General features: G+C 37.8%; 1 protein-coding gene across 4 annotated transcripts in view; it reads right to left on the bottom strand.

The window, feature by feature from the left end:
• Positions 1-12565, bottom strand: part of slc39a10 (solute carrier family 39 member 10) — a 67959-nt gene that overhangs the window by 53047 nt on the left and 2347 nt on the right. The window contains exon 2 of one of the 4 annotated variants that reach the window (XM_052011125.1): positions 12506-12565. This exon is cut by the window's right edge and continues 32 nt beyond it. The exons of 2 other annotated variants lie outside the window; for them this stretch is intronic. The gene's annotated coding sequence lies outside the window, so the exon portion shown is untranslated. Of the gene's footprint in view, positions 1-239; positions 257-12505 lie in introns of those variants that run through there. One more of the 4 variants, XM_052011133.1, reaches the window with a different exon arrangement.

Raw genomic sequence — 12565 nt, 5'->3', positions numbered from 1 at the left:
TTCATAAACAATATGCTTCCTGTGTACCATCTACATGCACTGCAGATATGCTCCCAGGTCCACCAACAGCACATCCTAAACCTACAACCTCTATCACCCAGGTTAAGGGCTTCAGGAGCACATGAACATCAGGATCCGCATGTTCTCCAAGTCTCACACAATCCTGAGCTGAAAATATATTGCCAGTCCTTCCTGGTCTAAAGCTTGGAACTCCCTCTCCAACAGTTCTGTGGAAGTACCTTCACTAAGAGAAATGCAGAAATTCAAGGTGGTGGCTCATCACTGCTTAATCTGTGGCAATTGATGGGCAATAAATCCTGGCCTTGCTAGGGACCCCAGACCTTGAAAAACAAACAGAAAGATGTATTGTGCAATTTCTTTCATTATTTCTTGGAATGTTTACATATTAACAATGCTGTCACCCAGCATTGGTTATGTTGCTGCTTTGCAGCGAATTGGGATCTGATGACTGCCTGCAATATTATAAGGCAGTGTAATGGATGAAGATCATGGCGCTCCTATCTGAATTTCTTTGATATAAGTTCATTTCTTAAATAAATAGTCATTGCACAGAACTTCTAGAGGGCAGTCATATTCTCTTGCTAACTGTGACAATTTTAAGGGTGATGTAAAAATAACAAGGTCGGGTGCAATCTGGGTCACAGGCACAGCAGTGCAAAGTTCTCTTTTGGAAACCATATATAGTTCTTACATTTAACACTGCATATGGAATAAAGCTTGAATAGTCTGTCAGTCTAGACCAGAAAAGAGCACAAAGATCTCACATAGATCATCTCGATCTGAATCAGAAACTGAAGCAGAGGTATTCAGTAAAATAGAGGAAGAAACTGATCTATTCAAACTTTGAGAGGATACTTAAAACTGCTAGAGAAATGCATAGCTCATTTGGTTTTACAGGAATGTAGGAACAATACAAAGTTGCTGATGATAAATGCTTCCTCTCTTTTTGGGGCAACAACAAAGCATATCTATAGGTTTGGAAAACAAGGCCCTTATTTCACCAGATGATTTTAGTATTACATTTCAACCCAAATCAGTGTAATGGATGAAGGTCATGAACCTCCAATCTGAATTCCTTTGACAGTTTATTTTTTCCAGTTATGAGTTTCTTTCTTCCATGCAACCACAAGAGATATAACACTTGTTCTTTCATCTCTTCTCTTTCAGTCATGCAGGGACCCAAATACTCTTTTCAGGCAAAGTAATGATTCACTCGTACTTCTTTCAATATAATGTACTGCATTCAGTCTTTTCCTCATTGGAGAAACCTAACACAGATTGGGTAATTGCTTTGTTGAGCACCTGCAGGCAGTCCCACAGGAGTGACTCTGATCCAGTTGCCCGCCATTAACTACTGATCCCACTCTGACCTTTAAGTCTGTGGCCCCCTGCAGTGTTATAATGAGGTCCAATCCGAGCTTGAGGAACAACTCCTCACCTTTTATCAGGGCATGTTGCAGTCTGCCAGACTCTGCATCAAATTCTCCATGCTTGGTTAACTCACTCTTTCTTTCTGCATCAGAATTGGCCAGTTCTGCTAGTCATTCATCTGATTTTTGCTCAGTTTTTCTGTTTCCATTAGTATACTCTATCTGCTGTTCATGTCCTCTAGCCCAGCTTTTAAGAACACTCAACTCTTAACTGCTATATTTATTCATTTGATTGCACCCTAGAGGTATTCCATTTGTTCTACCCATCCCTCTCTCGCCTTCTCCACTACTGACAACTAAGTTGTTTTCTCTTTCCCAATTCTGACAAAATATTATTAACCTGGAATGTTAATTGTTTCCACAGATGCTTACACAAACTGCTGGCTGAATTTTGTTTTTGTCCAGATGTCCAGCATCTGCAATATTTTTGATTTTCAACCCAAATTTGATTTTTGAAAACAAGACTTTAAAATATGATACAATATAATATGGAACATACAGTATGCATAAATGTTGTAGAAACAGAAAAGTGCACAGATAATTAATTAACACAAGACGATCTAGGCCCTGGAAAACTCAATGCTGCACTCATCACCCCTAATCCTTACCCATTAAAACTTGGTCATTCTCTGGGGAAAAAGTATTTTTTTGTAATGCTGTATCACAGAGGAACCATTCATTCCATTTTAAATGTATGTGACCCTTAAATGGGAATTTATGCACGTAGGGCTCCATAGGTTACGGATGACCTGGTTTTACAGAAATCTGATTTTACACAAATTCTTCCATACATTTTCAAAGCAGTTCTTTTCCCCAACAGAGTAATAATAAAAAAGTTCCATGGTATTCTTTAATGATTGATTACAGTACATGTTCCATGAGTTTAATTATGGGTCATGTTAGAGTAAATATTCAGTGAAATGCAAGAGTTATAGCAAGTATATGCAGAGCAATACAATGTGGGTTCCTATTGAAAATGCACATTTCTGACAGGCAAAGAAATTGGCTTATAGACAGTTCTCAGGAATGGAACTCACAGTACATAACCTGGTGACTGCCATGGATTTTTAAACATACCAATGAAGATAAATGTGATATTAGAGTCTGGAAAATCCAGACTGAGTGCATATTATAAACAAAATCTGCCCAAATCTTAAATGGAAAAATCTTAAAAGCAAACAACTTGGGGGAATGTCTTTAAATATGCATCGCATTATCAATAAATTGAGCTACACTGAGACTAAAGATGAAGTTCAGAAGATACTTACATATTTAGTATTTGATTTTCAAATCATACAATCTACTGTAATTCACTAAAAGCAAAACTGTCTCCAAGTGATGTTACTCCTCTGTGGGAGCACTTCCAACACAAGGTCAAGTTCAGATAAGTCAGGTCATTTTCCAATGTGTGTCGTGCAGACATGCATGTTAAATGCCTCAAGTCTGAACTCAAATGAAAAGGGTCATTCCCATCCTCCAAGCGATCAGTCATCTTACACCATATCATAATGGCACTGTAATTATATAAAATTGCATAGGAATGTCCTCTACAGGAATCCAAGTTTGCCAATGGCATGAAAGTAGGTGGGAGGAAATTTGAAATCTGCAAAAGGATATAGATAGCTGAGTGAATAGGGGAAAACCTGGCAAATGAAGTTTAATGTAGGGTATTGATAGGCCAAACACTTTGGAGGAGGAATCAAAAGGCAGACCACCTTAATGGAGAGACATGGCAAATGAGTGGAGTAGAGGGATTAAGGTTTTCTAAAAACTCCAACCTCACAGCAGTAGAGAAGTTGTTACATTTGTATTTGATGCTACCAAGACTACACCTGGAGTGTTGTGCATGGTTTTGGCCCCCTTATTTAAATATTAGCATACTTGAGATTCACTTAAGCATTTCCTGGGATGAAAGTGTTGTCCCATCACAAACAGGTAGAAAAGTTATACCGACATTCTTTGAAGTTTACAAGAATGTAGGAAGATCTTATTGAAATAAATAAGATCCTAAGTAGGCATGACAAGACAAATGTTTCCATTAATGAGAGTGTCTTGAATAAGGGGACATGGTTACAAGGGGGCAGTTGTTTAAAAGTGCAGGTGTGCAAGGAATTTCTTATTACTGAGAGGGGGTGACTCTCTTGAATTCTCTATCCCAGAGGGCTGTGGAGGCTAGAGGCATTTAAAGAGGAGGTTAATTTTGTTTTTGAAACATTGGGGGATTGAGCGCTATGGGGAACTAGCAATAAAGAGTTGAGGCCTTGGGCAAATAAGCCACGATAATACTAATGGCAGGCCAGAGGTCAGATGGCCTACTCCTATGTGTTGTTACCTGCAGTGTTGTCAGATAACACTACCCTTTCTACAAAAACATTGAGTTACAATTTAAAATCAATTTCCATCAATTTAGAAATACAATCAATCAGGTTTTGGACAATTTAAATGCAAGGTGGGCATACTTTCAGGAAAATATCTTGGTTTGCGTTAAAAAATAGCTCTGCAACCATGCAAATTTTTCAAAGGCCAATAGGTACAAAACAGGTATCAAGTTGAAATGACTCCCACTTCTTATTTTGATGGCAGCCATTCATCAACTCTGACTTAACAATGCAAGTAGACCCAAGCAAAACCGAGCAAGTGCTTCTATGCATGACAATTTTTGTTAAGATTTTTACAATTGATGAGGGTCTTCACAACTAACAGATTTTGGCCAGTGCTGAAGGGACAGTTTCTTAGATATTTACAGATGCAAATCTTAGGAAGTTCTACACTACAAACTCATTGTTCTCTTTGAATACCATACCTACATTCAGGTGAACAAGCAGATGAGTGCCAAGTTTAAGATAAGAATTCCTCAATACTGCACATATGTACCAGTTTACCTTATACACTCAAGTTCTGGTGGAAGGCATTAACCATAATTGGACAGCACATTATTCTAATAGTATTCTATGCTGTATGAAGTTTTCTGACTTTTAAACGCTTACAAAAAAAAAATAAGCAGAAAGCTAAAACCCAGGGTTGTTCCAACAAGGATAGGTTCTCTATTTGCCAAGAATGCTATGATTATTGCACATGCAAGGGCTTGTCTTTTCTGCGTTCCAAAAATGGAACTAATTTTCTTCAGCTATGGAGAAGCTTCTTTTGTCAAAAAACCCCTCTATCTGTACTTGCTGCCTTGCAATCTCCAAAAGGAGGATTCACAATTCTTTAATGTCACAATAGTACTTCACCAGGAAACACTTTGGGATATCACAAAAATATAGAACACAGTATGAATGGAACTTTTTGTTATGGATACTTATTATAGCCTTCAAAATTCAGAAGGTAATTTAGATAACTGAGGGGATGCCAGCTACTGGCATCACCCAAAAGTATCCTTTTGCAACAACTTAACCAGTTGTTACTCAGTTTAAATTCTCTAAATGCCGGAAGCTGGTGATTCAAGTGGGTTTTTATAATACTGAACCACACCCTTGGTACCTTTTAAACAGGAAAGCAAAATATTGAACACCTAGAATCTGTGGTCTTAATCATTTACCTGGAGGAGGGAAGGATGTTAAACAAAGGGCACTATTTGTAATTGATAAAAATGCCAAAAAACACCCCACAATCTACTTGCATTATCAACAACTTGTATTTGTAGCACCTTTAATATGGTAAAAGGTTGAACATTCATCACAGAAGTGGAGGTATGGAGTTTCATAAAGAGAATTCCATTCATTGGAACTTTAGCAATCCACATCATATTTGTGGAAAAGAGCTATTCAAAAGTCACCTCAGCATTTGTTGAGAAAGCAGAGAAAACATGACGTTCACCAAGAAGCCAACTGGTCTTGCGAGCAAGGTTGAGTGGCAAACACCTTTTCACCATCCCCCAGCACCCACCCTCCTCACACCCCCAGAGTTTCAAAACTTCAGTTAAAACTTAACTCAAATAACAAATAGTTCAGTCTGTCCACAGTAATACATTTTGTACTTACACCAGATGGAAAAGGTTCGACCTAGCTAAATTGGCCAGCTTTTAGTGTTTTGTCACAATTTGAAGACCTACTGTGACCACATTCAGTCAGAAGATATACTGTTGCAGGGCAGGGATATATTTTATTGGGACAAGTAGTGATGTAGGCAAAGCAGTCTTCAAAATCTGTAAAGAAATTGGAAGTTGTTTTAAAATTCATTTGCAGGATGTGGACAACGTAAACAAGGCTAGCATTTATTGCCTGCCCTTAAGTGTCCTTTAGAAGGTGGACAGGAGGCACTTTCTTGAATCACTGCAGTGCGTCTAGTGAACGTGTTCCTAGTGCTTAAGGAGGAAGTTTTAGAATTCAGAAGTAATAATGTATTTCCAGGTTGGGCAATATGCAACTTTGTAAGGAAGGTATAGCTGGTGAATCTGCAGCTGTGTCCTTCTATAGTATCGAGGTAGTCATCTGATCCAACAAGTCTAGGCTGGCTCTTTCTAGATCAATCTGTTTACTCATTATTTTCTCTCCATGGCCTTGCAAATTATTTATCCTCATGCTTATCCATTTCCCTTTTGAAAGTTCTCATTGCCCATTTTCATCACCTTTATAACATGTGAATTTTGGATCATGTGCACTATGCATAAATAGTTCCCTTCCACTATTACCATCTCTTCTCCCCACCCCCACCATCACTTTAAATCTTTATCCGCTGGTCCTTGAACCATGTGGGATTGGATGCAGCTACTCCCTATCTAACCATCCCGATCTTGTTTATCTCTATCAAACATTCTCTCAATCACCAACACCCACCCACACGCCAAATGGAAAACAACCTCCAGCCAGTGGAGTGTTTGCCCCTAGATGACTAATGACTTCAGCTTTACCAAGTATTAATGGTGCTTGGTGATCTAAGACACTGAAGTACTTTTTCCATTCCACGTTCCCAGAGGATGGCCTATTAACATTTTTTACGTCATGTATTTAAAAAAAAGTTTTTACTGTGTTCTGTACCAAGAAATTTGATTTCCCAGATTTCACCAAAACAAATTTGGATGAAATGCTAGCTATACAACATTAGGGGTGTGATTGGGCACCTACCATTTAAGAACATGGCAAGGGCAGAAAAAAAAGGCACAGAATGGAGATAACAGCATTCAGCAACTCCAGTGGAATTAGACCATGATAGCATAGAAGAACTGCAGGGCATATAGCATCACCATGAGGCAGAGGGACTCAACTTTGCACCTCTCTCGGGCAGGGTTTTTAGCTAGTATGGTGCAGATGCTGTGGTTCACTAACACTGAAGGAGAAGGATCTTGAACTTTGTCTACGACACGATTGAAAGCCAAAGGCTTTAGCACATATCTCTCCAATGAGGTTTGGTTCTTAATTTTGGTCATATTTGGATGGGAGTCCCAAAAGCAGGAACTGGGATTTCTCAAATTATTGGGGGCCCCTTTGATGTTCAGAGAGGAAAAGACATTCTTTTCCAGAGCTAGTGGATGAAATGCAAAGCTCAATCTGGATAGTGCCCAAGAGTTTTATAAGACAGGAAAGTCACTAGATAGAGCAGTCTATATGGCGGGGCCCAGTTAGTTAGTGGTCAGCAGTCAAAAAAGTTGCTTGAGCTTCACCATTTCAAAGAATGTCTTCTGAACCACAGGATGACTAGACAGGAAGTAAAGCAATGGCAAGGAAGTCAGAAATGGAGACAAAAATGAATATAATATTGAGCTAGGGAGGGAGGAAATGATAGGGTAAGCAGGTGTGAGGATTAACAACTTTGGGAGATGACAGATCAGCAGTCCAGGGCCAAATACTCCATCTACTGGATTCAGTATGATCCTTCACCTTCTTAGCAGCTCCTTGGTACCACCTCCCTAAAGCAGTCCTTCTAATACTGCCGCCACCCCCTCCCCCACCAAATCACAGCAGCAAAAGCTGTATGTGGTAGTGTCAATTGCATTGGTACTACATTCTGACTTTTAGATGTGCAAGTATGCTTTGAAAGCACTTTAAATAGTTATGGGCTGGCTTCCTGCATGGTGCTGCACTGGGCAAGAATGTTGATGGCAGACACATGGGACATCTGGGACAGCCAGGCAACAGAAGCACAGGGTGTGAAATAAATATGCAAACAAGCACCAGCATTTTTTAAAAAAAGTAAATCAAACCACCAACACACTTCAATGAAAATGGGAATTTCAAACCTGGACCATCAACAGCCATCATTTAATTAGCAAGATAAATATTTGAAGCAAATGTACCCATTAATACAATGTTTAAGATTCCAACCTATGACCAATGGCAGGAATTAATCTCAGCCTCAATGGAGAAAAGCATTACACATTTATTTCTTAATTACAAGTAAGCTCCCCTTTTGAAAAAAGCCTCTACGTATTGAATTCTGAATTTCAATATTTAAAGATAAATTAAGTACTCCAATTAACTACAAGTGTGCAATCTATGATCGTTCCTTGAAGCTCAGCATTGTAACTTGAGTACTTTATTGCATTAGTTGCAACCATTCAAGTGCAAAATCAGCAACTATTCTCTGACATAGCCTTGCATTTGTGTGAATCCAAGATTCCCTTCAACACAGAGACTGCCTTTTTCCTCCTGACATCCTTCTGCCCTGAGGCATTTGGTATATCATTTATTTTTCCCCAGGTTCTCTTTGGACATCCTTTAATTTAACTATTTTTCTTTAAATACAAATTAAAGGCAGCCAACAGAACACCATTTCAAAAAGTCAGCACTTCCTGAAGCTGAATAAGATCATTGCCAAGGCCAGGACTGCTGAGCACAAATAGGCTGAATCACACTGGCTACAGTTGTTTCAGCTGCTGAAACCAAAGTCAGTCAAGAACTTCCACAAGTACACTGAAACCTTGCAGTCCAGCCTTGGACTCTGTGGGGAAGCCAGTTTTGCTGCATATCCCAATCAATACACCAGAAAATTTCCACTAATTTTTCCAGTATTTTAAGTTGGTTCAATTTAAATAAAAAACATTTAACCATTTTGAAAAGGACCCCAACAGCTTTGAGAGAAAGCAAAGTCATGCCATCTCCTAACTTTACTGCTGGCTTCCACACCACACCAGCAACAGTGGTTCACGGACCACATGATTGGATTCTACAGTGCAAAAGTGTCAGCAAACATAACCTGGGCTGGGTGCAGTGTTCACAAGCAGCAATCGCAGCTTGACTGTACCCAAATTTTGGGAATGTAGGTTAACAGAAAAGGCAGAATGGGTCAATATGCAAGTGAGAAAACAGAGGGAAAATATCACAAATTTACAGCACAGTGGATGCCATTCAACCCATCAGGTCTACGCTGATCAAAAAACATTGCCATTAGGTTACTCCCACTTCCTATAGCTCTTGCTCTTTAACCTTAGAGATTCCATAACTTCAAGTGCTTATCCAGATACTCTTCAAAATGTGGTTTCCACCTCCACTACACTTCCAAGTAAAGACTTCAAAAACCTACTACCACATATTTTTCCCCCTCAACTCGTCCAATCCTTCTACCAAAAAGGAAGTTAAGGGACACAGACTTAAATTATCAACACCTCTGCCTAGGAAAACAATCACTGTCAAGTCATCTACAAATTTTACACATCTCTACAAAACCTTTGTTCCAGAGAAAGGTTTGTCTTCACAGCTACAATTTACCACTGTAATGACCCTTTAAATCTTTTGCATCATCTAGTGCTACTACATTGTTCCTGCGGTGTGCTGGCCAAAAATATGGACAATACTCTCACTGTGTGCTTCCTGCTAGCAGAATCTCTATTGTTAGATTCTATTCAACACTCATAATACAGATGAAAGTAATAAAAGGGAAAAAAAGTAGAGAGAAGTGAAATTCAGGTGGTGCAAAAAGCAAATGAAAATGTGATATCTGGACTATTTACAAATTAATACCATTAATTAAAGGAATTGATAGAACAGGTATGATGCAAATGTACAGGCTGGACCTATGAACTTAGACTGGCTCTATTCTTCACTTGCTAGAGATACCAAAAACTGCAGATAGCAGGTATAATAGGTTGTCTCTCTCTCTCTGATTATCCAATTTCAGTGAAAGGGATGCCAGAAATCAGAGGTCTGGACTCCAAGAAGACATAATCACAGCTTCCACTACCATGTCATATTACCACGATCTCTTCCACTTACATAACACTGGCTAATCCTACTCAAGGCAATGACAGTGAAGTTTCAGGTCAGTGACCTTTTGAAACCTCCAATGTTAAAATCTCTGTTTAACCCCATCAGTGGCATTTTATCTCCAAAATCTCATAACAACAAATTTGGGGGATTGTGGAGAAATTCTGTAATGGAGAACACTACAGAATTTCTCCACAATCCCCCAAATTTCCTTTACTTTGCCATTGGTGGCCATGCCTTCATTACTCAGGCATCAGGTTTTGAAATCTGCTCTCTAAACCTATGCCAGTCTTAAAAGACATCAAACTCCTTTAAAACATCCTGACCAAGCTTGTCTCCTAATATTTCAGATGCCTTGAAATTAAGTTTTATTCGCCATGATACCTCTTAACTTGGTAAGCTTTACTACATTAAAAATACTACACAGATAATCAAAGAAATAATGTGGGAGAAGACATTTTATAGCGAATTACAAAATCCTAACCATCACTAATAACATTCTGTGGAATTACAAACTTTTTTTTAGAACATCCTACAGTCCAAGTTTTCATCTTCAACTAGTTCAATCCAGACATTAAATGTTTGTTCATTGTAACATTCTTAATAAACAATTCTGGACCCAATCTTTTCAGTCAATCCAAAATGAAACAAAGGGTATTTACATTGCTCTTTCACTATCATAGAACCTCTCGGTGCTATACAGCCATTGATGTGAATATCAATTTGCAAACAGCCAACGTGTACATTCAAGAATGTGATAATGATTAGAACATTTTGCAATGGTAACTCCTGAAGTACTTGAAGAATTAATGCAACATACACTATAGAATGGAATTACCCAACACTTTGTCACAAGATGGAATTTGAAGAGATTGTTATGGAGCAATGATAAGGGATTGAACACAGCAATAGATTCGCAGACATGAACTATTAAGTTAATGCCAAAGCAACTAACCAATATTGCATTACAAGATCATGAGCTTGAGGAGTACTTGGGATAGAAGATGAGCCATAATGTTCTGAAATCTACATAGAAGAGAACTTAGTTATTTTTAGAGTTTTGTTGGATATTCTGAAGGCAGAAATGAACATCATTTTAGTAGTCAGGTAAATCCATTAGTCAGATATAATGATGCACTTAAATGTTGTTAAAGGAAGTGGGTCCATCTTTCATTATTTCATTCTACTAAAACTAAATTTCTAAATAATGTACATAATCATGTAAATGAAAAATATCTATCCCATTGTGACTCATGTGCATAAGTCAATTTCCATTTTGTGAAATCTTTTAAAAATAATTTAAACTAATTGTACAAGGTGATTCTAAAACAAAATAAGTACTTAAAATCTACACAGTAAACTCATTTGAGGAGCTTTGCAAATAACAATTTTTTCATAGGCATGCAAGTCCTCAATTTAAAGAAGCACCACTACCACTTGCTCTGAAAAATCCATCCTGGGGATAGTTGATAATATCATGGAAGAATACGAGTCAAACCTAGTTTTGTCTGTACTTGAAGTACAAAAAGGATGCAAGGTCACTAAGTAGCAACAGAAAGCCCCATCCCTAACCCAAGACATTGCTATTGTATGAAGTTGGACAACTGCAAAATGGTCACTGAACCCAGGGCCTTTCTCGGACTGCCCAGCTAAGCTAATCAGCGACAAACTGGCAATGCCATTAGTTCTCTCTTCTGAATGCATTTTTGTTTTAAATGACTTACCTGCTCAAATTTCATATCTGATAAACCTGCAATAATATCTGCAGTACTGTAATCCATAAATATTTTTTCACTATAAAAGAACAAAGATTTCTTAACAAGAAAGACTGCCATTTTAAAATGATACCTAGCTCAGCTATGGCTCCACTAGATATCACAAGTATATATTTGCAAAAAAAACTAATTATGAATCAGCAGTAAGCTCATCTGTAATCTCTGCCGCATCGCTGAACTACATTACCATGTTTTTATATTGCACATTATCATCTTCAACAAAAATGCTGTCAAGAGGTGGGAGTGCAATTACAGAAATGACAGGTTTACACAAGATTTTAATCACAAGTGTGGACACAAGAATTGATAATGATAGTGGAAGGGCATAATGAACAAATTCAAATTAAGGACCTTGTTATATCTGGAAGAGCAGATCATCTTTTGTCACTTGAAGATAGTACCCATATTTAATCTTTGGGTGCAAACCCACAAATATGCTATTTTAAACAAATTGGTCTTTTCTCCAATCACTTCATAAGTGTAGATCTGTTTGCAAATTGTTTTTTTTCTCCTATATCCCCAATTTAGAATCTTAACTACGAACTTGATTATTGTTAATGAATGCAAATTTGCAAGCTGGTGCTATGGCAACCACATTCTGTGCTAGAATAATGTTTTGTTTAAAAGAATTCACAATCTGTGATTGGGAAGTGTAGTTTGAAGTGACACCAACATTAGCTTGAATCACATGTTGCATGCACACAACACAAATCCTTTCCATGGTAGGACTTGTGAAAGCTACTTGGTTCACTCAATGTTTGCTGTGAAGACTCAAATGATAATTTGGCCCACAACTGAGATTAGTTACAAACTCTAAAATAGGGTAAAATCAGATTTTTCCCCACCAGAACAAATTATATACAGAATGGCAAAGACCAAACAATTCAAGTTTTTTTGCTTCAGCAACTTTTGATCTAAATCCAAATTAAAATAAACAGTTGGCAATACAATAAAGGCTTGCAATATATTTGCTACATCTACAACTGATTTTGAATATAGGAAAGCATTTACTTTTCAACAATTTTGTAAAATACTGTGCTACACTGAATAGAGGCAATAGGCTTTGCCAGCCTTCAAATTTTATAAATTGCAATAAATCAGACAATATGGATAAAAGGCAACTGCAAAAATTATTTACCACAAAACTAAAAATCAACATTTACTAAGGTTGTCATCGTGGATACTAATGTTTGAAAGC

The sequence above is a fragment of the Pristis pectinata genome, chromosome 1 (assembly GCF_009764475.1).
Source record: "Pristis pectinata isolate sPriPec2 chromosome 1, sPriPec2.1.pri, whole genome shotgun sequence".
Lineage (NCBI taxonomy): Eukaryota > Metazoa > Chordata > Chondrichthyes > Rhinopristiformes > Pristidae > Pristis > Pristis pectinata.
The sequence above is the reverse complement of the archived record's forward strand: the minus strand, read 5'-3'. Positions and strand labels throughout refer to the sequence as shown.